The sequence below is a fragment of the Vicugna pacos genome, chromosome 35 (genome assembly GCF_048564905.1).
Source record: "Vicugna pacos chromosome 35, VicPac4, whole genome shotgun sequence".
Lineage (NCBI taxonomy): Eukaryota > Metazoa > Chordata > Mammalia > Artiodactyla > Camelidae > Vicugna > Vicugna pacos.
The window spans coordinates 12,823,538-12,848,946 of NC_133021.1; the positions used below are offsets into that span (position 1 = coordinate 12,823,538).

The following is a 25,409-nucleotide window of genomic DNA, read 5'->3' on the forward strand; positions in this document are numbered from 1 at the left end:
CTGAGCGCCAGTATGGTGGGGCCAATGAGGCCATCTGCTGGGTTCCACCCACTGTTATTACCGCGCAATTAAGTGTTTTCATCCTCATTTTAAAGCCAAGGAAACTGAGGCTCAAGAAAGTCAAGTAACTTTCCCAGGACCCCACAGCCCTTACAGGGATGGAGCCAGGATCTGAACCCTTACTTGGCCTCAAATCCCACATTCCTTCCTCGTACCAGATGCCCCCCAAATCTGTGATGTGGTTGGTGGTGTTGCATGATGTACAGGTGACGATGGTCTGGTTCCTTGGGAAGAAGAGAAAGGATGAGCCAAATAACAACAGGTCCTGGGCTTCACTTGGACACAGAGATAGAACGAGAGCCAGGGGAAGACTGGATTTCTCTACGTAAGTCCAGTTCCCACAGCACTGGAGCAAGCACTGTGTGTGCCCTCTTACTAGTTTGGTCTGATATATGAGACCCCCTTTGAGGAGCACAGGGGGCTTGCTTTGCAACTTGGTTTTAGATTCAGTTAAGCCTTCACTGCAGCCTTCAAATCCAAACCCCAAGGCTCCCCAAGGTGAGTTTTGTCCATGCAAATATACGTATCCATTTTCTCTGCTCTCCTCTATCAAACAAATGAAGCCACGGCAGCAATAAAACCAACTGCTTTGATGGGTGTATTTCCTCTAAGAAAACACTTATCCAGATTGCTGTAAACTCTCTTTGGCTTCGCTGACTAATGTTTTCATGCAGAGAGTCTTGATGGGCCAATGAGCCTCTTTGTTGGGCCCAGTGAGATCATCAGGCTAGGCTTGTGCCCAGGTTTACAAGCTGCGGTCCAGGAGCACCTAGGAGTCTACGGAAACTTCAAAGGTTTCCGTTAAAGTATTTTCCAGGCAGAGTTGAGTTTCATGTAAGATGGCTGATTTGCTAAAATGCCGTATTCATCTTGACTAATTGCAGGCATACAAAAACTCGTAGGGTACAGACCTGTGTACCTGGATATATGCGTCCCTCAGGTTAAGAAATGAAGCATTGCTAGTAGAGTTTTACCCCTCTCCTCACCCTCCCAGAGGTGACGGCCCTCCTGAATTTGGTGTTTACTGTTTCATCCTTTATTTATGTTTTATATTTTTATGACCAGTGTTTGTAATAAGTCAGTGAAACTGTATGTATATTTTAGTGCTTTCCAGATATGGTGCCTAAGTGTATATATTTGAAGTTTGTGACCCTTCTGCAACTTGGTCTTTCCACTCAACTGTCTGTGTGTGTGAGTCACCAATATGGACGTGTATGGGTGTAGTTCATTCATTTCCCTCCTGAAGGAGTTGCTTGAGCACAGCGGTGTGTGACTACATCACAAGTCCTATATCCATTCTCTCGCAGGTGATTATTTCCCTCGCATGCTTTTTGCAGTCATTGCAAACAATATTGCCATGTCTATTCTTGCATCTGTCTCCTTGAACTCATGGGGAGAAACTTCCCCAAGGTCTATGCTGGGAGGGGAATTGTGGGGCTGTGAGGTAGAGACATCCTAACATTTACTAAATTGCTCTCCAAAGACAGTGACCATCAAAACAAGTTTCATTTCCCGTATCACACCTCTCTTTTCGCCATGTTCTGGAGTTGGTGTATCTGTGTGTAGTTAAGGATGACACCAAAAATAGGAACAGTGTAAATGTCTCTGTCTACACATAGAACATTTGTTATACTTGTTGTATCGTGTCCTGAGGATGAAGGTGAGAGAGGTATTTGATTACCTCCCTCCAGAACCTCCATTTACGCTAACATGTACTTTCAATCTCCTCATCCCAATGTGTCGCTAATGTGTGTGCGTATGTCTACACGGCATTAATCGGTATGGCCTGATCTAGGTTTACTTGATTCTACTGGGGTTTTTGACATGTGCTCCTTTGCTCTGTCCTTTACCTGAGAGAGAACATATAGAAAAAGAAATTTACATAAAGTTCATAAAACTGTAACAAAACCTACTAGACCGTTAACAAAGCCAAGCCCACCTCCTTTAAAGCTGTCCAAGGAAGGAGAATCTCCATGTGGAAATGGATAGCAGCTAATCCATTGAGCTTTCATTCCTTTTATCTTGAGGTCCAACTTCCCTGGGGAATCACTCATTATTTATTTGCCACCACTCTTAGGCTGGCCTCCGGGACACTGTTACTAGCACTGCTTCTCAGGGGCCTCTACGGGAAGTTTAATTTTTATGTTTCAACCCAATTATGTTTAAAACACACAGAGGAGGAGGGGACTGTGCACCATCTGATGACTACCTCATAGCTGAGCATCAGCCCACGATTGTACCTTCCACCATATTTATTTCAGGCTAATGAGGAAAGAACAGAGATTTACTTAGTGACAAGTGTATGGTTCTGCCAAATGCAGGCCAAGGGCATCACCCTGCATTATTAAAGGTTTGCAAGAAAAAGAATGGTAGGAGAATTGACTTTTCACCCAGCACATGGTAATACAGGCATGTCACACTCGAAAGAACCTGCCACGTGGGAGTCAGGAACGCATTTATGCTAAGAGCAACAATTTAGTTTTGGCCAAAAAGTGCCATCATCACGTTAAATCGACAATGTTAATTTGAATTTTATTGATTTTATACACATATGTGTGTATTTAATTTACAAATTTAACTTTAGAATTATATGAGAACTCTAAGCATAAAGAGATTATCTTTTTTTAATGGTTGCGCACATGTAAGTAAGTAAAATTATGATAAAAATTAAGTTAAGCCAGCACTGGAAGTCTGGGAGTAGGTTATCCTTGAAAAGGGTCCACGTTTCTGAAATGAAATCAAACCTCTCGGTATAGCTGAGACACAGATGGCACATTTCCCTGTGACTTTCTTATCTCTCTCAGGAGGACTCAGTCACTCATCTTCAGCATCAAGTCCTCTTGGATTCTCCTGTTTGTCCCTTTCTTTGGCAGAGCCGTTCTTCACCACCTGCAGTTCCTGAAAAGCTGCTGGAAGCTCCCAAAATCCATACCTTAGAGCTTGAAGCCAAGAGAGAGACAGGTGCTCCCTGCCCAACTTATCTGGGATCACTTCCTGTTTGTCACTTCCTGTTTTAATCAGGTCCAGCCCTTTGTTTCAAACATAGATCATTTAAGACAGGGACTTGGTTACCCAGATGCTGGAAAAGCGAAGAAGCTGAACAGGGGATGGTGAAGTGGCAGGAGGAAGCCACTGTCCCCTCCAAGAGGCTGTAGGGACCGAGGGAGGAGGCAAGGTTACCAGACCGCACCAGCCTAAGCCATCTGTCAGGAGTTAGAATCCCAGCAGGGGCTGCCTGGTAGGAGCCAAGTTCATGGAGGGAGAGACAGCCAAGGAGAGGCAGCACCACTAGAAGCAGAGAGAAAGGGATCTCCCTCCAGTCTTCCCTCACCACTCCCCACTGACAAAGCCGACAGCCAGAGACCCTGGGGATGTACCTCCCTGTGACACCGAGCAGGGGAAGGGGGGGAAGCAGGCACATGAAGGCTTCCCTCCCAAGTTCCGGTTTTTGTCCTTTGACCCTCCACTTCTCTCAGATAACTGGCGCAGGGAATGACCCTTTATGGGTGACTCCCCCTCTGGCAAACTGGTATAGTCTCACTCTATGTTGGAAAAGGCAAATAAGATTCTTATTTTGTACCGGTTTGATTCGTGGCTGTGGCTGCCTGTGTCCCTGTTCTGGTGTTCCTGTGACTCTGTCCAGTTGGGAAAAGAGTGATTGATTGATTGATTGATGGATAATGTCTGTCATGAGCACAGAAGGGGGAAATCAGCACTCATATTTGGTATATATCATCTCTCGCTTCCAGCTTCATCTGAAAAATCATTCAGGAGACAACATACAAAAGTTAGCATCTGTATGTCACAGAATTGAATCCTAGTCTACAAGGGTAGATGTGCAAGAATGGTCATTGGTTTATTTTCTTAAATTGAATTCATTTGAATCTAAGGCTTCATCCCTGTAGATGGGCAGAGATTTCACTCTCATCAGTCTTTCCATGTGGTGCATGGAAAATGGGAGAAGACCTCTCTCCTCCAGTCCACTGTGGTCACTTATGAGCACTCACAGTCAAGTCTACATGAGGAATGTTGGGTAGCTCTCTGCTTCCCTGCCTTGTGTGGGACCCTAGAGCCCAAGGTCCAGCCTTTCCAGCAGCCCTCTGCTGCCATCTCCCCCTTGGATCTTGCCTCCTTCCTGGGGCTCCACCAGAGGGTGGGGTAAAGATCTCTATTGCTTATGGAAGCACCTGGACTCTACCTGCATCCTAGGCTGGGAGGAGTCTCTCCTCTCTACATTCTAAAGTGCAAGATGCTCAATAAACAGGGTCCAGAAGGAAGATATTTGTCCCCAGGTGTCCCCTTGGTCAATGAGACCCAGATGTCAGCCAGATATTTTTATTTCAGTTACACGGACTGAGTTATTCTCTTTAGATTTCTTTCATGGGAATACATGAGTGTATCCTGGTTTGGCTACATATCTATCTATTTTCTGGCATGAACTGGTGTAATAAAAGCCACCATAAAGGCATTACATTGCCTTCTGTTTGTGTTGCTCTGAGTCTCATTCTCTCACTCCTCCCCCTTGGAATCCTGGCAGCATCTTTTCAATGAGCTGGGTTTTAGGAAACTAGAAACTGGGGTAGAACGTGTCCTGCAAGCCACTTCTGCCTTTGGGCTGGTATGGAAACTTTCCTTAAGTGAGGAGTACAGGCGCCTTTGTCAAACAAAGAGAAAAATATAAGGAGAAAAGAAGTTAATGAAGCATCTCCAAAACTAGCCTACAGCATTTCCAAGAAGCACACCCGGGGGTGGGAGGGAGGGAGACAAGGTTACAGGGAGGATGGGCTGCTCTCCCTGTAGAAGGCTGTGTTCCCTCCACTCAGACATGCACCCTCCTGCAATGGGCAGACACCGTTCCAAGCACAGGGGCTGGATAAACCACCAGAACTGACTCATGGAGCTTCGAACTGGGAAGTCGAGGAGTTTCCTCACCTCTGAGTGTCCTGTGAAGTCCCCAGGCACGTGACAAATTCAATGCCTAGGCTGTCACTAAGGTGTGATTCTCAGCTGAGGCTGTTCAAGAAAAAGCGCATAGTCTGCAATTACAAGGGCTTTCCATGAATGAGTATGAAATCCGTGGAGTCATTTGCAGAGTAGTTTTTAAAAGTGCTGATGTATTTTTACCTTGTTTCATTAGCTAAAGCTTCCTGGGAGAGGAGGCGGGAAGGGAAATGGAAATGTGTAGTTTGGGGTTCCTGGCAGCGAGCATGTCTCCTAGGTAACCACATGTGATGGAGTGCAGTGGGCTCTCCAAAACGTAAGGGGAGGACTGAGAAATATGCAAGCAGATATGCCTAGGGAAAGAAAAAAATAAATCATTGGCTGAGCCCCCACGGTCTTTAATTAATAAAGAAAATACTCTGTTCTTAGTGAACTCTTGTGAAACTGCTGATAAGGTCGAGGTGGGTATAGTGCAAGAGAAGTAAAAGCGGGCATGTTGGCTGGACATGAGCACAATCTAATCCCATTAGTATGTAAAAACTTAAGCAATGTACAAATGAAATAAAAGCATCATCTCGCCTTCACTGTTGTAGCGTAAATGAAAATAACCATCTAATTATCATCTGAGAATGAAGCTGGCACTACTTACTCCCTATCAGCAAGTCAGAGGCGTTGGTTTATTTTGACCAATGGCAGCCTCATATGAAATGTATGAAACATGTGAGATGTCCCTGCTCCTTCATCTCCTTCCTTTTATGACCAACAGAATAAAACTAAGACCTAAATGAAAGAGTGCTGGCTGGGATGGGGATGCCACTGGGGGACTGGAAGCCTTCTAAGTTAACCTCCCATCCTCCATCCTCCCTGCGGGTGGGAGAGGAGCTGGCTCCATGTTTAAGGGGATGGGAGGGGGCTGTTTAAAACACATTTACATCAAACCCACTGGATATTTCTATGCCTCTAATATAATTAACATTGAAGTTTTAAGTACATTATGGGAGGAATCCAGTTGCCTAATGAATGTGGTCATTTCTTTTTTCCCACATGCTTTCCATTACATCCCTAAGACTTATTTATTTTATAACCAGAAGTTTGGACCTTTGAACCCCCTGAACCCAATTTACCCACTTCCCCCCAACCCACACCCATATCCCCACCTTTTGCAATTACCAATCTGTTCTCTGTATCTATGAGCTTGGTTTTTCATTTGGGTTGGGTTTTTTTTCTGTCTTTGTTTTTATTTTACTTTATTTCTTTAGATTCCACATATAAGTGAGATCATATGGTAGTTGTCTTTCTCTGCCTGACTTACTTCACTTAGCATAATGCCCACAAGGTCCATCCATGTTGCCACAAACGGCCCAACTTCATTCTTGTTTCATGGCTGAATCATATTCCATTTGTGTGTGTGTGTATGTATACACACGTTTTCTTTATCCATTCCTCCGTTGATGGACACTTAGTTTGTTTACATATTTTGGCAATGTTTCCATATCTTAAAGTGATGGGAATATTTAAAAGACATTTACATCAGACCCACTGGATATGTCTATCCTCTAATATAATTAATATTGAAACATTAAGCATGTTATGGGAATCATCGAGTTGCCTGATAAGTATTGTACTTTATTTTTCATTTCAAACTCTTCTATAACATGGGTTTTCTGTGAAAATAATGGTCCCTGGAGGACTACAGTTTAACTGTAAACAGGTACAGCTCATTAAGTTTTAAGAACTTGGCTTTTGACTTCTCATGATATTTGTAGGTTCTTAGGATCATTCTCATCAATATTTTGTCATTTCTGTGCTTCAGTATGTGAATTGGGTTTATCTTCAGTGATGTGTATATAAACATATATTATAGCTCATTTGTAATTACAAGCGTGTGAGTGTTTGCATATATCTGGGTTTGTATGTGGGAAGGAAAATCTTGGTGTAAATCTCCAATAGTCTAAGAAACACATTAACACTAAAGTCTTGTCCCAGATTTTAGCATTAAACATTCTGGTTCTATAATTCCTCAAAGAAACAAGGGTAAGATTACTTTCATTGTTTCTTTAAAAAAGAGGAGTTTTCTCTGGATTTTAATACACTTCAAGAATGTCTTCTTTGTTCATTCATTGTTTGCAAAGGAGATTTCCTGGTTGAGACCATGGTCAACTGATGGCCATGAGTTCCGATCAAAAGAATTGAAAAATGGAATGGTGATTTCTTTAAAACAAATGAAAAGGATAAGACAGTCCTGACATGTAAATTTCCTGGAGCTCATTAACCTGGAAACGAGAAAAAGGCATTTAAAACACTTTATATTTTTTTCAATATCTGACTGCATCTCATGGACTCCAGAATGGTAAATAGGTTGTGTTCACTCTTCCAGTGCGTGGTGGGTCTGATCCTTCCCCCAGACTTTCTGGGTAACAATGCACCACAGCACAAGACATATTAGTAGAGGGTGTACCTCTTAAGAGAATGAGAAGAGCCCTTAAGAACATTATTGAGAATGTTCTTAGGAGATTACTGGAATTAGATTATCCTCAAACACCTTGATATAGGAAGAATTTCAACCATTCACTTTTTCACAGATAAGGAAATGGAGGCACAGAAACCTTAAGGAACTATCCCAAGATCACATAGTAAGAGGAGGAGCCAGAGTTTGAACCCAGACAGTGTGGATCCAGAGAGCTACATTCTTTTTTTTTTTTTAATTCTTTTTTAATTCTGAGCTCAGATCGAGTGTAGAAACCTCCACAGTTATAAAGGTCAGTAGTAAAACCTTTTCATCATTGCTCAGAACTGATCGGCCTTTCATACACACACACACCCCCAGCCCATTCTCACTCACACATCAAGTCCTCAGTTACCCACTGTCACCTTTACACACACACACACACACACACACACACACCCCTACTCCACACATAAACCCTTATTGTTTTAAATGACTTTACACTTTTGCTTCTCAGAAGTACAGAGATCAGGCATCAGGTAGACTAGAAAGTCTTCTGATGCTCAGATTTGGCTATTTTCATCACTGATCCACTTCAGTAAGAGCAGATCTCAGAAAACAGAGAGCTACATTCTTAGTAAATCTCTGTGGCATCTCTGGTCTGGAGGTGTGGTTTTCCCCAGCATTTAACGCCAATGGATTCCCATTAGGAACATAATGGATACCCATCAGGGTTGGCACTGGACCTTCTCACCCCCACCTGTCCTTCAGACTCTCACCTGCTTTGATTCATAAGCTCTTCTTCAGCTGCAGGTTGGCATGGGGAAAGGAAAATTTGTATCTGTTCCAAAAGATAATATGTCCTAGGGCTCTGAAATCTGTAAAATCCAGGCCATCTTTCAGTGAACTGACCTGTCTGGCATTTTGTTTATTTATTTTTATCCTTTGTGTCTCAAAATGAGTTGAAACAGCACAATAAAGACTTATACACGTGCTTACTAAATGAAAGTAGAAAACTGCCAACCTAAAAAGAAAATGAAGCAAATTGACAATTATATTTACTATAATTAAGCATTACTGTCATTTGCCCCTGACTGATCACATTCAAAACTGCATATGTATTTTCAATCCATCAGTCAACTCATGTGTACTAGGAACCTACTATGTACCCAGCAAGCGCTCGGTGCTCTCGGTGAGACAAAGATGTTGACGACATGGCTGTTTAAGACATGGCTAGGTAGTGACATTAAACCTCAGGGGAAGCCTGGTCCTTGTGAACCAAAAGTAGAACAAGATGAGATCTAATGCAGGGGCCATAGTGTGTCTGAAGTGGTATACGGGCTCTGAGAAGTGAAAAGCCAGTCTGGTGTGAGGGAATTGTTTCCTAGAGTCTCAGGATTCTAGCAGGTGTCATTTACCTCATTACTTATTGGTAAACGCCATGCTAATAGGATTGGTCAGGATGGTAGATCCTGTCTGCTGTCTACTGCATTGTGTCCTGTTGTGTTGAACTGTATCGCGTTGTGATGTTGTCAGATTCATAGATCTTAGGAGGAAATGCCCATCCTGACCACCTGCCCCACAATGTAGGAATCTTCTTCCCGTATCATTTCTGTCACATGGCCATCTCACTGCTGCATCTAACGTCATGGAGGAATGATGACAAACAGGAGAGCTCATGTTTATCGACCACTTCCGGTGAGCCATCTTTTAAGCATCCCCCATGTATCAGCTCACTTAACCCTGACACTAGCGTTAAGAGGTAGGTCCTCTTACCAGCCACACACCAAGATGAGGAAGATGAGGCACAGAGATGTTACATAATTTGCTTATGGTCACAGGGCCAGCAGACAGCAGAGCTTTGGACCACCAAGCCGTCTGAGATGCTGATTTCATTTCTAGATTGTATTGTTAGGAAAATGTTCCAAGGTTCATCTCAAATCTACCTTCAAGTGCCAAGATCCACTGATCCTGTTTCATATCAGGACAGAGTAAGCCCGCTGTTCTTCCAAATGAAAATTTTCCCAAATCTGTGTCAGGGAGCCTAGTCCTTACTTCTAAGGAAGGTGGACACACCTCTAGATTTTGTTTTGGTTTTGGGTTTTTTTTTTTTTTTTGGATCAATTTCTGTCTCTCAGGCAACATAGTGAGAGATTGAGTACCTGTTTTCTGGACTCAGAGAGCGTAAGTCCAAATCCCTGTTCTGCCAAACAGCGGCTTTGTGACCCCAGAGGTGATGTTTAACCTCTTGGTACATCGATTTCCTCACCTAGTAATAGCACATATAATTTCTGAAGCTATAATTACTGAACTCATAATAAAATCTGCCAAATAGCTCCATCATGATGTTCAGATATTTGTGTGTGTGTATAACACAGGGGCTAGCACATTGCAAGTAGGTGTTATTATTCCAACCCCAACCCCCGAACCTGGGGGGACGTTCTCTCAAGAGCAGTACTCAGAACTGGCCACAGATAGGATCTGAGACACTGAGTGCCTCCATGACCTGTGTGTAAAACTCAGTTTTCAAATCAGTGAGCACTAGTTAATTGTATATGTTATCTCGATATGGGGAAGAGAGTAAAGAGTTTGATCTGGGGGAGGTTAATTATGTGACTCTTCCAAAGAAACTCAATAAATCAGTGATAGAATTAGGGTTAAGACTCTAGTTTCCTGTGGCTTTCTTGGTTACTTAGCAATTCGACTCTGTGGCCATCCCCTGCCGTCCGTGAGCTATTCATGCTTCTTTCACTTGTGCGTGTCTACATGTGTTTGCTCTGTTTCTGCTCCTTGGTGTAAGCTGACATCTGTTCATGGCAAATCAGGTCACTCCAGAAATGAACCTGGAAGTGACATTGGATTCTTTTCCCTTCTCTGCCACCAACATCTCATCAACCACCACCAATTTTTCCAGCACTCAGGAAAACAAGGGAGCGACATTAGATGTTTTCAAAGGAACTTTTAGTCCTAAGGGTTTGTCTTGCCAAGCTGGACAGTAGTTAAAGCAGTGAAAACAGATTTTAATCAGGACCTATTGCAATAGGGGAAAAGGGAAGGGAGTGTCATTCCAATACAGCAGGGACAAGTGGGGATTTATAGCTGAGGAGCAGAGAGGGGAATATGTGGACAGAAAATTACTAAGAGGAGCCTTTGGGATAAGGGAAGATGCCGGCTAAACTGACCGGATAGAGTTCTTGCTGAAGGCAGGACAGCGTGATCAGATATCACCTGAGGAATCTGATCAGATATTGACATGATCAGGCCTCAAGGGTGGGGATTCTAAACCAGCTTGGCGGGAATCACGCTATGGTTGGGTGATGCAGGCCCAACAAGGGCACAAGGAGGGACACAATGTCAAGGCCTGGAGGGTTTAGAGGAGCCTGACTACAGTGTAGTGAAGGAGTCTGTGTCAGTTTCCATGTCTTTGTCTCAATCCAATCACTGCCATCTCCAGGAATTTCTCCTGAACCCGTGTCTTTCTTGGCAGTGTCCCATTCATCCGTCTCCATCACCCAATCACCCAGCCCTGGGACCAAGTTGAATGTGGAACAATTCCAGTTTTTCTCATTCCAAAGCTACACCCTGTTCAACCCAAGGCTTGGGAAATGGTCCCCTCTCTTTCAGGCTCAGAGGCGGCCACTCCATCTATCAGAACAAATTCCCATATGGTCCCCCCCAGCACGATTGTACCCGCTTGAGTGACACAAATCGTGCTGAGACAATTACCAAACATGAAAAGGCCACCGACAATAGGGAGAACAATGCTGTAAAGACATTAATTGCCAGTGGGCTGGTTTAGAGCAGACATCCATCAGGGTTTTGTACTTCTCAATTTGGAGAATGCAAATCGTGTGATGCAGACCGAAGATAATTATTTGCACTATTTGAAAGATTCACCTGAACACGCTGGAGATTAAAAAATAAGAAGGAGCAAGAGAAACAAGAAAGAGTCCCATGAGCTATGAGTCTCTTGTTGTCCCCGCTGCCCTCTCCCTGACCCTCAGAACCCGTTTCCAGGGGAGTCCGTGTCCCTGCCCTTTGAAGGCACTAGTGACCATGTGATGGATTTGGCTGCAGCTCCCAGGAGTAATGCTGATTTGCATTTATACAATCTAAAATCAAGTGAATGAACTTCAAAGGAAGAAATTTTGAATATTAGCCAGCAGGTGGGAGGACTTTGAGGGGGCCCTCAGCATGTAGGGGTCCCTTCCTCCACTTATGTATGTTACCCACACTTCCACATCTCTTCGCTTTCAACACTTTACTCCAGCTCTGTGACATTCTCACCCTTTGTCCTGACGTAGGGGAAAAGATACACTCCTCTACCTTTGTGTTCCATTTTTATTACACCACCAACCTTACTTTGGCAGCCAGACAGGGCAGGAAGATCCCAGCTCAGCTGCGTAGAAGGTTCAGGCTTTCATTCTACCCATTAAAATACTCTCTGACTTTAAGGACTTCTATGCTCTGTGATCTCATTTTCTCTCATCTGTAAAGGAGGGTGTTGGGTTATAGTGTCGCTCAAGGTCTCTTCCAGGTTGGAAAGTCCTGGTGCTGGTCATGATTCACACGTTGATTTGGGGGAGCTTATTGTGTGCAAACTCTTTAAATCCATGTCCTAGGACCAGATTTCCTGTTAGGGATGCATCTATCTCAGTGTTCCTGCTGCTCTTAATTCTCTTAGGGTGTATGATGGGTTTTTGACAGTATTTGTACTCTAAGAAGCAGTCACCATGAGATTACAGCTTTCGAAGGGTCAGCATTTTACTAGGTCATATTTTCTGCTTAAATTGCTTGACAGTTTCCCTTAATAGCAGAGAGGACACTTTGCTTAAAAAAACCCGTGCTTGACAATTTAGAGAATGTCACCAGATCATGTGGATAAATGATGCATGCATCTTGAATGGCCATCATTGCCTGACAGAAAGGAAGCATATTAAAGGAGTTAAAGATGGGAAAGCTGGAACTTTCGGCCAAAAATAGTCTTTCCTGTTAGTAGACCATTTGTTTAAAAAACCTTTTTTTTTAATTCTTTGTAACATCTCCATCTATTAGAGAGCTTTTACATATATTACTGATCCTAATGAAAAAGTAGTCATCCAAACTCTGCTTTTTTTTTCATAAACCTCCCTCTGTGGCAATATAGCCTATTAGAACAAATGTAGACATTTTGTGATGTTTAAAGGAAAATGGGATTTTTCAGTCAACCAAACTGTGGAATTCAGTCACTATGCCAGGCATCAGAGGATCCAAAGGCACAAGAAGCTGGTAGTATTGTGGGTCACACACACACACATGTATACACACTCTTTATATATATATATATGTAATGAGGTTTATTGTAAGAATTGGCTTTTGTGACTATGCAGGCTGACAAGTCCCAAGATCTGAAGGGTGAGTTGGCAAGCTGGAGGCTCAGGAGACCCGGTGGTGTAGTTCCCGTCCAAAGGCCTGCCAGCTGGAGACCCAGGGAGAGCCAGTGTTTCAGCCCTAGTCAGAACGCAGGAAGGAAGCAGATGTCCCCTTTGGAAGGCAGTCACCCAGGAAGAATCCCGTCTTACTTGGGGCAGGGTCAGTCCATTGTTCTTTTCAGGCCTTCAACTGATTGGATGAGGCCCACCCACATGAAAAGGACAATCTGCTTTATTTAGTCAACCCCTTTGAATGTTAATCTCATCCAAAAACATTGTCACAGACACACCCAGAATAACATTTGACCACATATCTGGGCATCCCGTGGACCAGTCAAACTGACACAAAATTAACCATCACAGCCTAGGCAAAGACATAGCAGTGACCAAATGCTCTGTGTTTCAGGATGAGCCTCCTGACCTGAGAACTGGCAGGAGGTGGGCAATGAGAGATGAGGCTGAATAGCACAATGTCCTGTGGTGAAGAGACTTAGGTGCCTGGCTCTCTGGATCTCTTTTTCTAACTTGTAAAATGGTGATACTGTTGCAGAAAAAAATGTGTTACAGCTCAGTTGTGACAGCAACCTGGATCCAGGCAAGAGACCAAGCAGCACTCAGTTGGAGAACTCAGATTTATTACACCAGCAGGCCAAGAAGAGAGAACACTCCAAGCTCTGGACCCCATCTGCGGGTTTACACAGGCTTTTATAGGCTGCCAGTTTACACTTTGCAACATCATATGCAAATAAAGTATAACAAAAATTGACTAATTAGGAACAAACTTTATAGAAATGGACCAATCAGGAGGGAGAGAAATAACCAATCAGGAGTGAGGTCAGAGAACCAAACGAATATTAGGGGTAAGTAAGCTGTTTCAGAGCCAAAAAGTGAGATAGAGCCTCTGGGCCAGGGAACTGGATGGCGCTGGCAGGAGAGTAGTGGCCCTGCCTGGGGGTTCTGCTGGTCTTTTTATGGGGTGTCCCACCTCAATACAAACTACTTACCTAACAATTGCTGTGAAATTTGAATGTAGTTCCTGAAATGACTCCTGCAGTGGCTGGGATATACTGTGTGCTCCATCAGTGCTCATACATTCCTTTGCATCTTCTGGGTGGGAACCCCTACAGGCTCCTTCTCTCCTCATTCCTGGGGTACAGGCTTCTGATGATGTATCAGATCACCATTGTCTCTTAAGCTCAGAAAACGTGTCCAGTCTCTATCTCCTTGAAGTCTTCCTCTCCCTGGAGTGTGTCTTCTTACTGGTACCCCTCTCTGCCCCCTAGTCTAGCCCCTTTGGACAGATGCCCCTTTGGGACAGGTTCCCAATGCCCTTTGTGGCTGAGTCTCTGCTGTCCTTGGGCAAGTGCTGGCCAGTCACTGGCCGTTTGGCTTGACCCACACCCCAAGCCAGAATTCATAACCCCTGGTCCCCTGCTCTATCTGTGAAGGGTAGAGACAACTCCTTATTTCTCAGTAATTCAGGCCTTTTTTAATAAAAAATGGGAGTAGTGAAGGGTGTTGAGTAGAACAATGACATGTTAATTCACACACACACACACATACACACACGTGTATTTAAAAACAGTCCTGAGATAAGGGAAGATGAAGTGATGGTCATTCCTTCTCGTTCCCGTAAAGATTTGTGTTATCACCATATAGAAGGAAGATGAATCCACAGTAAGGTAAGTTCTAAGGAGAAGCCTCCAGGGCCTCCAATATTTCAGGAGAACATACATGAAAAGGAACACACAATGAATGATCAGAGAGAAGAATCAAAATGGGGGGGGGGAGTTTCAGGTAGAAGGAATTGGTGCCCGTCTTTAGAGGTCAAGGATAAAGGAGATATAAAATTTGATACTTCAGATCTTCAAGTCCTCATACATGGCAGTGAGGAAGCTAGCACCCATCTCAGTAGGTTGTAGTCAGTGTTAAATTACATGTACAAAATACTTAGGACATTCCTTGGCATAGATACTTAATCCTTATTTAAAATATATTTTCCTCATGCTAGCCTGGAGCTTTGGATTTAGGTATCTTTCAGAATATATAGGGATATAATTTAATATGAGTAATAAGGAAACTAAACAATCCACTTGTTGAAACCTATCTTTCAGCCATAGGGTCTCTAAACTTTTCAGCAGTAGGTGAACAAGGAATGAAGGTAACGAATTCTAGCATATGTATTCATAGAAATTAATTTTAAGGCATTTCCAGGAGGAGGATTGAACCAAATCTGATGACTACAAAGCCAAGAGTAATAATATGTCTTGCAAGAAACATATTTTTGATAGAACTTATTCACTTCCTTGGTCAGTGGAGAAAAGAGCATTGTTTAGTCCATGATTTCAGCAAATTTTAATGTGGCTCACTTAAGAAATAGAATGATACAGTTGACTCAAACACACACACTGTGAAGTAAAGATCACTCTTAAGATGCTGTTTATTTCATGACCATTGTCTCTCTGACTTCCTACCACTGTCAAAGTCATCCTTTGTTTGCCAATTTCCAAATGACCATTGGCTTTATTTGCCATGCATTTTTTTTCTGCTTCTGCTCTTTGTGTGCAGTAACAATACAAACAAGGATGATTACAACAATGTTTAGCCACCAGTAGGAGATAGGTACTTTCCACTCAGAATGGGTACTGCTCAGAGCATTGGAGCAAGATTCTGAAATCCCTAGTCATCTGGATCACAGAGAGGCTCAGAGGTCCCAGGGAGAGGACAGGGGTGACTGGGCAGTCAAGCTGTGGGATAAGGACACTAAAGTGGTCCAGGCCGTGGAGCTCAAGAGACTGGCCATCTACAAACCAGCAGGGAAGTGCGTCAGCATTTTAACAAATATATTTCCAGCAGTTGTATCAGCAGGCTATCAGAGATGCTAGTAGATAGGTTAAAATGAACTTTCTTCCAGTCTGTTGTCCCAGCAGCCTTAGGAAGACAATAAAGCAGGTTGAACTTATTTATTCTGCTAGCACTGTCATCAAACTGCATTACCAGAACTACATCATTATCTTGGGGGGAAAGGTGAGCCCCCTACAAGGCTGTAGGGAGTCTTTTCTAAGAGACACAGTTGGAGTCAGCCACTTTGTCCTGCCCGCCATATTGTGAAATCCTGGAGAACCAAGGCACATCCTGGGCACCTTGATGTCGCCAACACTTAACACTGGGGCTAGGCACACAGAAAGTTTGTGAACGAATACACAAGCTTATTCCTGATTCCTTCAGAATCCAGAGCTGGTTGAAAACTCAGTGACCCATTTTCCATTCCCATTCAGTAAATAAGTTGGTCATCTTTTGGTCTCTTGGCTTCCCTGCTGGGATGCTGAAATGATCTTTATCTCTAATAATAGCTTCATATCAGGAACAAAATGCCCACCCGTGCTTACTGGTATGGTGAGTGCAGAACAAGTCTGTTCAAAGATTTTGATGTGCCCAACTCCAAAACACTTCCCAGGGAAAAGGCACTTGGGGCTTAAATATTCCTATAAGAGAAGGAAAAGAGGCAGGAATGAAAACATTTTCCGATAGGATGACAACTAAATTAGAGAAGGAAGAAGGAGGGCAGCAGAACACTCTTTCATATTCAGAGCAGGAAAAAGTATATAAGCAATTGGCGGCTAATGAGAAGACAGATGATCAGAGAGGGGTGAGGGAGCTGGGGTTGAGGGAGAGCTAGGAACCACATCTTGGAGGTGTTTCAACGCAGTGAGAGCCAGGTTTCCTGGGCCACGCGCATGAGCGCTTTTCATGCCTCCCTATTCATCTCCACACAACTCCAGTCACGTCACTCCCATTAGGCAAACAACTTCTTGATGTCAAAATCAGTGTGTGCTGATAGCACTCCAATCGCAAGGTGTAATTCAAAGGGTGGGAGTTTCAGTGGGAGCAGAAGAAAGAGTGATAGGTACTAAAACCACTCGAATCTTCTGTTCAGTCAAACCCAACACCTTTCATCACTTGTTGCTTCAAAACACACACACTGCCAGACAGAATTGAAAGCCCAGCTCAAATAGCTCCATGCGCTTGCATGTAGACTGCAAATCTGGTTCCAGAGTCAGAGTGCATCTTTCCTCTGGGGATGGAGAGTTATTCTTGTAGAGGAAGATGATTTTTCATGACTTAAGGTTCAAGTATTTTTATTGTAGTGTGGTTACTTTACAAGGTGTCAATTTCTGGTAGACAGCATAATGTTTCAGTCATACACATACACACATATATTCATTTTCATGTTATTTTTCATTATAGGTTACTATAAAATATTGAATATATAGTTCCCTGTGCTATAAAGTAGAAATGTGTTGTTTATCTATTTTATATATAGTAGTTAGTATCTGCAAATCTCGAACTCCCAATTTATCCCACCCCCTTTCCCCCTGATAAACATAAGTTTCTTTTCTATGTCTGTTTCTGTTTCATAAAAAGTTCATTTATGTCTTTTTTTTTTTAGATTCCATATATGAGTGATATCTGGTATTTTTCTTTCTCTTTCTGGCTTACTTCATGTAGAATGATGATCTCCAGGTCCATCTGTGTTGCTGCAAATGGCATTATTTTATTCTTTTTATGGCTGAGTAGTATTCCATTGTGTATATATATGTATGTGTATATGTGTGTATATATATATGTGTGTGTATATATATACATATATATATATATATACACACCACAACTTAAGTTTCAAATTATACTCATTCCATTCCAGTTGAAGGAAAACAAAACAGAAGTCATGAGACCCTCCTTGTAGGAGTCACCTAATGAAAATTCCTCTACAGGTCTGGCTTTCAGGAGGTCAGACTAGCAAGACCCTCGGTGGCCTCACCTCATGAATGACACAGCTCTTACTGAGCTGGAATAATTGGCAAGTGCTGATAATCAGGGGGGCAGTGACATCATGAGGAAGTTACCTGCAGGGAGGCAGACGAGATATGCACAACCACAGAAACTTCACTGCAATTTAGTATTGCTTCACTGGCAGTGCCTGAATTTCTCTCTCTTCCACGTCTGCCAAATGCATAAAATTAATTATGAACACTTAAAACTTACTGGTTCCTAGGGGTCATTAACAAGATGGCAGGAAAACCTTGAGTGACCTGGCTAAGAGGGGCATGAAGATGGAAAGCCAGGGTTAGGCAGGACCCCAGGTGTGATCTCAATGGGTTGAGCATTTAGAACTCATCTCTTGACCCATCTCTGAGACCTTGAAAAAGTGAATCAGAAAGCTGACTTTTCAATTCAATACTGCTCTTGTGCTGAGTGCTTGTTTGCTTATTTTAAAATTTTCTTCCATGAAAATATTATGGAAATAGAATGGTAACCTGCATAGCCTCTAGCCCGAAAAAAGAAAATAGCGCTCAAAACTTCTTTGATTTCCCTTTTATGTAATTGTCCAGGGCTTGTGGCTCTAAATTTACTAGTAGTCACAGCAAATAGAAGAAATTAGCCTGTCCCGAGACTCACAGGTCATAACAGACGCTAAAGAGAAACAGCTTCTTCAAACTTCACCTCGTTTTCCCCTCTCTCTGCACATCACCACACACTCCTAACAAACTCTTTCCTATCTGAATTCACTCTGTGTGGGACTAACTTTGAATTCTAGAGGTGGAGAAAGAGGGAGGCCCCTTTGGCCTGTAAATGATGGGCTTTTATTCAGAGAATACAAAAATCGCAGGATACGGGCAGTGAAGAAGCATGCTTTTAAGTCGGCTTCTATCTCCAAGTGGGGAGAAAGGGGCAGGCCCTAGACAAGCAGAGGTGGAAAGGATTCCGTGCCCACCTCTCTGTGCAGGACGCCGCAGGCAGGAGGGAGTGAACATCTGAGAGTAGTTCCCCCGGAGAACTGTGTCCTTCCTCCCCCAGCCGGAGAAGGACCAGCACATCTGCCAGCTGGGTCTTGGTGGCCACGGAATGGAGCCCCTCATCCATGGCCATCCCACTCTCCCAAAGTGGTCCGTGGTCCTGTTTCTTGTTGAGATGGCCAGGCATCTAGAGACCGTGCTGCCTGGGCATGAGGGACCCATGAAGGCTTTGACAGCATATGGCCAAGGGCCCACTTCATTTTACGTTCTCCAGCATTGCTTTGGCACTGAAAACCAAACTTGGTTATTTACTCAGTTTTCACTTGCTGTCTTTAAAGTCTAGAGGCTTTTGCAATGTGCTATCTGCTTGGCCCCAAACAGCAGTGTCCCTGGGACCCCTTAGCAAGATTTCGCCTTCGCCTGCCGGTTCAACCTCAGTTGATTCTATCATATGGAAGTCACATGTTCCTTCCACAGCCGCATGTTTTGAACCAAATCTTCTAAAGTCTGGCCAGAATTAACTTAGATTTCATGATTTTTTTCCCTCCTTATTCTGATCTTACTGATGAGGCTACAGGATAAAATGGGACTAGCTAGTAAGTTAGATAACCAGGGTGGCTGCCCTGTCTTTAGAATTTTGATAGTACAAGAAAATACAGTGGTTGTCAAGGACCTGCTGTAGAGACCAGGGAACTACATTCAATATCTTGTAATAACCTATAATGGAAAAGAATCTGAAAGAAATATATATACACACACACATATGTCTAACTGAATCACTTTGCTGTACACCCGAAACGTTGTAAATTTACTATACCTCAATTTAAAAAAACACAGTTGTTGAATCTACTTGAAACCATGATGGGGCTCAACTGCTGGTCAGCGGATCATGGAGAGGCCAGACCATGCCTGTGGGAGAATAAAACTCGCGTCCTGCCACCCATGCTGTGACTCACAGAGGCAGGACCCCGCTGGTGACACGTCTCTCTTGTGGCTTCCAGTGATGGCTGTGGTGTGCCCTGCTCCTGCCAGGTGCAAGGACAACTCTGAACATCAAATGGAAGGTTTTAAGAAGAGGAAGGGGGACAGTGGGAAATACTCAAGACCCAGCCGTCTGACTCACTCAGGCTCTTATAAGAAATGATCAGAGACTGGCCGGCTTCAACCACAAACATTTATTCCTCATAGTTCTGGAGGCTGGGGGTCCAAGATCAGGGTGCAGGAAAGTCAGTCCTCTTCTTGGGTTGCAGATGGCTGCTGTCTTCCTCCATCCTCACATGGTCTTTTCCTGGTATGTGCATGCAGGGAGAGAGACACAGAGAGAGATAGGGACAGGGAGAGATTTCCTGTCTCTTCCTCTTTTTATGAGGACATTATTCCCATCATGGGGACCCCTCATGACCTAATCTACCCCTCACCATCTCCCAAGGCCCCATCTCCAAATCCCATCCTATAGGGAATTAGGGCTTCAACACTGGAATTTGAGGACACAGACATTCAGTCCCTAGCACCAGCTATCTCTGCCTTCACCCTCCCTCCCCTTTCCATGACGAGAGCCTCACAAGTTCCCAGGTGCCGGTGGGGAGGCTCAGAGCAAACAGGGTTCAGTGCGGCTGACAACCAGCCCAGCAGGGTCAGAGACAGCAGGACGGGATGCTGCCTGCCATCTACTGCTGGGAACCTTCAGCAGCCTCTCCATCCCCAGCACACACACTCCGCTCTCCTTTACCTACAGTATTTCTCCATCTGGTTGGGTGATGACTTAGAAAGGCAAGTGTGACTCTCTGGGCACTCTCACCTGACTGTGCGTGTGACTTTTCTGCCTCATCAGTCAGGGATAAGAAATTACAAATTGCCCGTGTGATCACAGACCAGGGGCTGGCTGCTGGCAGAGCAGGGAACTTGGGATGGGAGTACAAAGGTGGGGTGTTTGGGTCAAGAGGGAAGTGGTCATCGTAGTGGTCACAAGGACAGGACAGAGGTCCATGATTTCAACAGCCCAGCTCCTGGTCCTGACACATTGTGTAGCCCTTGCAGGGAAGGAGGAACGGGGCTTCCTGGGTCAGGGACGTACAGAAAAGCATCCTCTCCATCCAGTGGCGCTGTGTCTTGTTGTTTCTCTCTCCTGAGCCAAGATTTTAAAATGTATTTTTCATCTATGCCCAGATTCCTTGTAATGGACGGGAAAGTGGCTAGGAATCTCTGGATGAAAGCCCCAGACATTTGATACAGGAGCCGGAGCAGCCACACAGCTGAGCCCCAGACACTTAACTAAGTTACTCTGTCTGTATCATTCATGGGTTGGATCTGTCTCTTCCAAGAGTCTCCAGGACAGTCACACTTAACTAGATTTCATCATCAGGGCTGCGTATCGAAGCAGGGTGGCCTGGGGGAGACACCAAACAGAAGAGACAGCAGGGTTGCAGGAGGGCAGTAGCTTGGATGAACTAACTAAACATCCAGGAGGTTCACTTTCCTTCTCCAGCCCATTCTGGGGCTCCCCGGTGCTTGCTGCTTCCACATCACCTCGCCTGCCCTTCTCTCCAGTGGGTTTGCGGGTCTGGTTTGCAATGGGGAATGATTGGAAGAGAGATTTGTGGACTCAGCCATTTGTTATTCCTTTGTTCTAGCAGAAGTCTGATTAGGGGATTTGTGTGATTCAACTCCACGTTGCAGACACTGCAATTAGGTGCTGGTGGTGGAACAGGGCCAATTACAGGGGCGCTGGGGAGATGGTACGTGAGATTCTAACGCTGTCTGGTGCAGCTAGCCTTTTCTAAAAGCACAGCAGCCCTGCTTCCTCTGTAGGTACCAGGCATACAAACCACAGATGCTCGATTCCACCTGAGCACGCTACCCTCCAACAGAAGCTTGAGCTCCAACCTAGGATCTGGCTGGAATGTCCCGCTGGGGAATTTAGGAATTATGGAGGCTTCATTTCAGGCTAAATATATTTCAAAGCCTCCTGGGAGCCTGGTGTTAGGAGTTTTTGAGATAAGTATATAAAGCCTTATTTCCTATGTCAAATAAATGTACACATATTTCTAAATGACCTTCAATAGATGAATGGATAAAGAAGAGGTGGTGTGTGTTTGTGTGTGTGTGTATATATACATACATATACCATATATATATATATATATATATATATATATATATATATATACACACATACACACATATATACATACACCAAACAAGATGGTCCACAAGGCCCTAAAGCAGCCTGAATATGTGTGTGTATGTGTGTCTGTGTGTGTGTGTGTATATACATACATACACCATATATATATACACACACACACACCAAAGAAGACTGTCCACAGGGTCCTAAAGCAGCCTGAATGTGTGTGTGTGTGTATGTGTGTGTGTGTGTGTGTGTGTGTGTGTGTGTGTGTGTGTGTGTGTGTCACAATGGAATATTACTCGGCCATGAAAAAGAATGAAATCATGCCATTTGCATCAACATGGATGGACCTAGAGATGATCACACTAAGTGAAGTAAGTCAGAGAAAGACAAATATATGAAGTCGCTTATATGTGGAATCTAAAAAAATAAAATAAAGATACAAATTTTATTTACAAACCAGAAAAAATGTACACATATTTGTAGACAGATGCATGCAGATAGACTGTGATGCCTAACTCTAAGTCGTACAGCTTCCATACAAGTATTGAAGCATGTGATCATCACATTGCTTTCAGACAGGAGTGAGAAAGTACAGTATGAATGCAGTTCGATTGCACTTAACAGTGTCACCAGGAAGTGCTGTTTACACATGCAACATTGCAATACACACTAAGGAGGAAACTTAAGAGTATTGATGGTGGCGAGTACCACAGAGAAAGGTTTTCAGTTTGGTGGAGGACAAAGGCCTCTGAATACAGTAAAGAGAAGAAGAAGAGACATCAGGAGGGTAGGTACAGGGAGAAAGAAGTGTCCTGGCAGCAAAAGGAAACATGCTTCCTCCATGGGTGGCCCTCACCAGGGCTCCAGGGAGAGGAAGTCTTGGTTGGGGAGCAAGCAAGATGGGTCCACAAGGCATTGAAGCAGCCTGAATCCAGCTGGAGGACCACAGCCCAGGGAGGCTGGCAGCAAGGACAACCCAGGGCACCAGGAGAACCAAGAGGGCGTGCTGCCACATGGAAGGAGCTGGAAGGAGCATCACCCAAGGCTTCAGCCACGGGGAGCTCGCTGCCAAGTGCCTTGGGGAAATGGAAAATCCAGCAGCATTTGGGCAAAGAAGTTTGCCAGATTCAAAGATTAACCACTGTCTTCTTGTTGTTTCATGTCAATTAACTTTGTTAATATCACCCAACGGTAAGACTTCCTGTCTTACATTTCAGGCAGCTCCCAGCAACACTGACAGATGAGGGAGCAGGGATAGGTCAACTCAGCAATAATACATGGAACTAATTACCCAGGGCGATGCATGCATGGTTAGAAGGGACCCTTCTTCCCAGCTTGGTGGTCTGTGGGTGGATGCCTCCGCTTCCAGGGGCTGGCCTCCTGCCCAACAGGTGGGCTGCCTGGGAACCCTCTCTCTTAGCGGGCACTAGCTAAAGTCACGTTATAGGGTGAGTGCTAATTCCTCTGTCTAATTCCATTGTATTGACCCTGTCTGTGACCTCACGCTGGTTTCTAAATTGCTGATTCCAAATTGTGTTCTACTGTTCACATATATCTAGGAGTAATAATGGTGTTGATATAAATGATGGGTGATTTTTAATCAGTAAGCAACCCTAAGACTCTCAGAGGAACTGTTTTTGTTTGGTCTTTTCCTGATTTAAGTCAAATGATCAAAGGAAAAAATGTCTCTGTGCTTTGGCTCCCTGAATTATTAACTAGATAGACTATCATAAAATTCTTCCCTGCCATTCACAATGGTGGAAAAAGAAAGATTAAAACCTATCGGGGTGAAGTTGCTATCAATGGAAATGTCCATCCATGTGAGGCAAGGGATTCAAAAAAGACAGGGGAGGGGAGCAGGAAACACAGTATTTGGGGGACAGTGCCTGTACTGTTGAGATACAACCTTGCAAAATGAGTTTATTTTCTTAGCTAGAAAACAGCAGTGTGCTTTTCATTCATGCACCCAGCCCTTTTTCACATTCATGATCTTCCTTGATTCTCACAATCAAAAGATGGAATTTAGGGCAGGTGGGGTGAAGTGAGGTCAAAGGAGGGCTGAGTCACACTGGAGATGGAGTCAGGCCTGAGAGTGGTGATGTTGATGACAACAGTGATGGTGGTGGTGGTGGTGGTGGTGGTGATGATGATGGTGGTGATGATGGTGATGGTGATGTTGATGATGATGGTGGTGATGGTGGTGATGGTGATAATGGTGATGATGATGATGGTGGTGATGGTGATGATGATGCTGGTGATGATGCTGGTGATGATGATGGTGGTGATGAATGAGATGGTGGTGAAAGTATTTAATATGCATATACAGGCAAGCCTCACTTTATTGTACTTCACTTTATTGCATTTTTTTTTTTTTTACAAATTGAAGGTTTGAGGTAACCCTGCGTTGAGCAAGTCTATTGGCCCACCATTTTCCAAGGGCATTTGCTTACTTTGTGTCTCTGTGCAACATTTTGGCAATTCTTGTAATATTTCCACCTTTTTCATTATTATTGTATTTGTTATGTTGCTCTGTGATCATTGATCTTTGATGTCGCTTCTACGACTCGCTGAGGCTCAAATGATGGTTAGCATTTTTTTGCAAGAAATGTTTTTAAACTAAGGTATGTGGGGGTTTTTTTAGACATAATGCTATTGAACAGTATAGTGTAGACAAAACTTTTATACACACTGAGAAACCAAAAAATGTGTGTGACTCGCTTTATTGCACTATTCGCTTTATTGCGGTGGCCTGGAACTGAACACAACTAGAAGACTTATCTGCCGCTGGGACACTGAGTTGGGAGACAGGAAAGCTCAGACCCTAGATGTGCTCAGTCACAACATGCAAAGCCATGTACCAACATGTTTTATTTTCACAGGGAAAACATGCCAAAACTTGCATCAGATTTGAGTGCCTGGGATTCTTGGAATATAATGACTTTACAAATGGTACTTGCCCTCAACAACTTCACATTTGAGTAGAGGGAAGAATCACATGTGCCTGTCACTCTCCAAGAAAGTGAAAGATAAGAAGTGATGGGAAAACTGGTCCAACATATAAAAGTGAGCTCAGAGGAAGTGGAGATGGCGGGGGTAACTGAAGAAGGCTTTATGGAGATGGAATTTGAATGGGTTTTTTGGACAGTAGGTTGGATTTCAATAGGAGATGGACTAAAGTTATTTAGGGGAGAAAAATGTCTTGAGCAACGACATGGAAGAGAGAAACATGAGCATGTTGAGGGAGTAATGAGTGATCCACTTGGATACAACAGGGGACACAGGAAAGAGGGTTCTAAGTTAAAAGGCTGAAAACGTAGGTAAAATTGCTCCAGTTGTGAAGGGTCTTGGAGGCAGAGACAGAAACTGTGATCAGCCCATTTTACAGATGGGAAAATTGAGGCACAGAGCGGACATGGTCAGAAAGCTAGGAAAGGGATCTGGGTAGTCTTGCTCTGGAAGCCATCCTCTTAGATGCTACCTGGCAGGGCCTCTAGTCTGGGAGCTCTAAAACCCTCTCCATCTTAGCTTCCCCCAAAGTGTTGTGAGGCCTCCCCTCAACTCACAAGGCAGTGAGATCAGCATCATTATTTTGCTTTGGGTTGTAAGTAACAGACCCCAGTTCA

At 43.9% G+C, this 25,409-nt stretch overlaps 1 protein-coding gene and 2 non-coding genes across 3 annotated transcripts in view; 1 reads left to right on the top strand and 2 right to left on the bottom strand.

Moving 5' to 3' along the window:
- FRMD4A (FERM domain containing 4A) overlaps positions 1 to 25,409 on the top strand; it is a 441,493-nt gene that overhangs the window by 9,765 nt on the left and 406,319 nt on the right. The gene's annotated exons all lie outside the window — the stretch shown is intronic.
- On the bottom strand, positions 7,721 to 7,790 carry LOC116277091 (small nucleolar RNA U2-30). The gene has a single exon (XR_004186566.1). It is a non-coding gene; the product is annotated as a small nucleolar RNA U2-30 (small nucleolar RNA).
- Positions 7,959 to 8,038, bottom strand: LOC116277092 (small nucleolar RNA U2-19). Its single transcript, XR_004186567.1, has one exon. It is a non-coding gene; the product is annotated as a small nucleolar RNA U2-19 (small nucleolar RNA).